Source organism: Mustelus asterias, unplaced genomic scaffold (assembly GCF_964213995.1).
Source record: "Mustelus asterias unplaced genomic scaffold, sMusAst1.hap1.1 HAP1_SCAFFOLD_2597, whole genome shotgun sequence".
NCBI classification, from domain to species: Eukaryota; Metazoa; Chordata; class Chondrichthyes; order Carcharhiniformes; family Triakidae; genus Mustelus; species Mustelus asterias.
This window is the reverse complement of record NW_027592542.1, coordinates 32,501-35,000: the sequence shown is the minus strand read 5'-3', so window position 1 is coordinate 35,000 and position 2,500 is coordinate 32,501. Positions and strand designations below refer to the sequence as shown.

The following is a 2,500-nucleotide window of genomic DNA, read 5'->3' as shown; positions in this document are numbered from 1 at the left end:
CGCCACGGATTCCCACGACAAAAATGCAAGCACTCGCACGCGCAACAGAGGGAAGAAAAGCACGGCACGACCGAGCACCGATCCAGGCATCAAGCGTCACACGCGTCAAGCTGCCGTCCTCCACGCGACGGCACTGAACGGCCACGGCAACCCACCGGCAGGCAACCGAGCACGGACCACGCGAGGCAACGTGTCCGGAGACGTCCAGCGGACAGTCACTCCACTCTCTCACTCTCTGTGCCGGAGCACCCAACCGAGCCAACTCTTGCGGATCCTTCCCGTGGACGAGCCACACACACACATCAACAGAGAGTCAACCCCCCTGGCCCGAGCCTAACGGAAGGCACACACGGTCCCGGCAGCGAGGCAGTCACGTTCTCTCTCTCTGGCAACCCGATGACAGCCGTGCCGGCGACCCCGAGGTGGCTGGGCCAGTGCGGGAGCGGGCAGTGCCGACGAGCCCGGAGGCGGACGCCGGCACCCAAGAGGTCAAGCTCTCCGACGCGGATTACTCTGGGTCTGCACTTAGGGGGACAGAGAGGACGGCACCTCTGCGACACCCCAGCCGCGCTCTTCGGCGCACGGATGCGCGCGAAGTGCGATTGATTGTCAAGCGACCCTCAGACAGACGTAGCCCCGGGAGGAACCCGGGGCCGCAAAGTGCGTTCAAAGTGTCGATGATCAATGTGTCCTGCAATTCACATTAATTCTCGCAGCTAGCTGCGTTCTTCATCGACGCACGAGCCGAGTGATCCACCGCTAAAAGTTGTATCGGGTTTCGGATCGGTTGCCCGATCCTGGGACGCGCAAAACGCTCCCCCGCCGACGTGACGGTGGAGCCCCAGCCTGGCGCGTACCACGGCGTGAGCCCGGAGGCGCACGCACTCGAGCGACAATCAAGCGAAAAAAAGGAGGAATCAGGGCGCTCGCAGGCGTTGAGTGCCGGCGTGGGTGAGGGGCCGGGGCCCGCCACGCGCCGTCACGCCCCGCAACAGCCAGAGGCAGAGTTCTCTGGTGTCACCGTCTGGCGGTAGGCTCGAGAGTCGAGGCGAGGCCGCAGCGGACTGAGTCGGGTGCAAGCCGCGGAGGACAGGCCGACGCTACGGGCGCAAGCCGACCCCGCACGCCCCAACCTCGGCGGGCTGGGGAAGGGGGCGCGGCGGAACGCTCGCAAGCGCGGCTGCCCCCGCGGACAGGCACATTCTCTCGAACGCGGTGGACGCTCGCTCAAGTCAGCACGAGACCAGACCGGACCGACAGGCGGACAACGAATCTTTAAACCTCGCACCCACCCTCCGCACACGGGTGCCGGAGGAATGGTGAGCATGAACAGGTACCCCTCACCGGGCTTTGAAGAGAGTGACTAGAATGCGACCAAAGCTTCACCGCGGCGGGAGACAAAAAGGCCCCTGACTGCACCAGAACGTCTCCCTGCGGAGTCACACAGTGGCCGTTCACCGTGGTCCCGTCGACAAGCCGCCAGGACAAGCACCCAAGCCCGCAGCAGCTCTCTTCGTTTCAACTGCGGATGTAATGCTGCAAGGCGGTGGCAAGGTCACGTCGCAGCCCGCAAGCCGTCGCCAAGGCGAGAGGAAGACGGTCCCCACAGCGGGCACACACAGACGGACGTGGAGCACGGGGCGGCGGCCCACAGGTGCGCACACGCGCCGTGCCGAGGATCGGTGCGGACGCCGGTGACATCGCACCCGGCAGAGCGGCTAGGCAGAAGTCGCTGCGGAGGAGGAGCACCGTCGGCGGAACGGTCTGCTGGCGGGCGAGGGACCAAACGAGCAGCTAGAACGGGCGGAGTGGACCGGACTGCAGAAGCGGAGTGAGTGCGTGGCTGACGCCACCGTCTCCCTCCGAGCGTCTGCTCGCGCCGGCCAAACCGCCGAACCGCTGAACGAAAGGACCGCATCGTCCCACGCAGGCAGGCCGGCCGTGTTGCCGTGCGTGCCCCCACCTCTCGGACGGACTGCAAAGACACCCTACGAAGCCAACGGCGAAGCCCTTCCAACGGCGCAGGCGTAGCGTGTGCGGCACCCGCATGGACTTGCCGGCGTGCAACCGAGCGTGTGCGTGCTCGTCGGTGGCGGCGCCCGCGCGCCGGCCCAACCGAGTGGGACCGAGATCGACGTCGCCCGGCTTCGGCGGAACGTGCGTACGGGTGACCAGGCCCGTTCGACGGGTACGGCGAAATTGTCGGTGTGACCTCCCACCCGCGTGGGAGGCGCCAGCGTCAGTACGGGCCACGGCCCCGGGGCCAACCCCCGTGAGGCTCTCCTGCCTGGCCCAACCGGCGCAGCCTTCGAGTTCAAGGAGTGACGGGCCGCCCTCCCCGGAGAGGTGGCGGGCCCCCGGCCGACAAAGATCCTTCACAACGTGTTCACCAACAGAAACCTTGTTACGATTTTTATTCTGTGTTACGGGTTTCGGTTCGGGCCCCCGGAGAGGTTGTCCGATACCTGGCCCCGGGGCCGGCCCCCGTGAGGCTCTCCTG

General features: G+C 66.5%; 1 non-coding gene across 1 annotated transcript; it reads right to left on the bottom strand.

The window, feature by feature from the left end:
• Positions 1–614: 614 nt before the first annotated feature.
• LOC144489842 (5.8S ribosomal RNA) lies at positions 615–768 on the bottom strand. The gene has a single exon (XR_013497080.1). It is a non-coding gene; the product is annotated as a 5.8S ribosomal RNA (ribosomal RNA).
• Between the last annotated feature and the right edge of the window lie 1,732 nt (positions 769–2,500).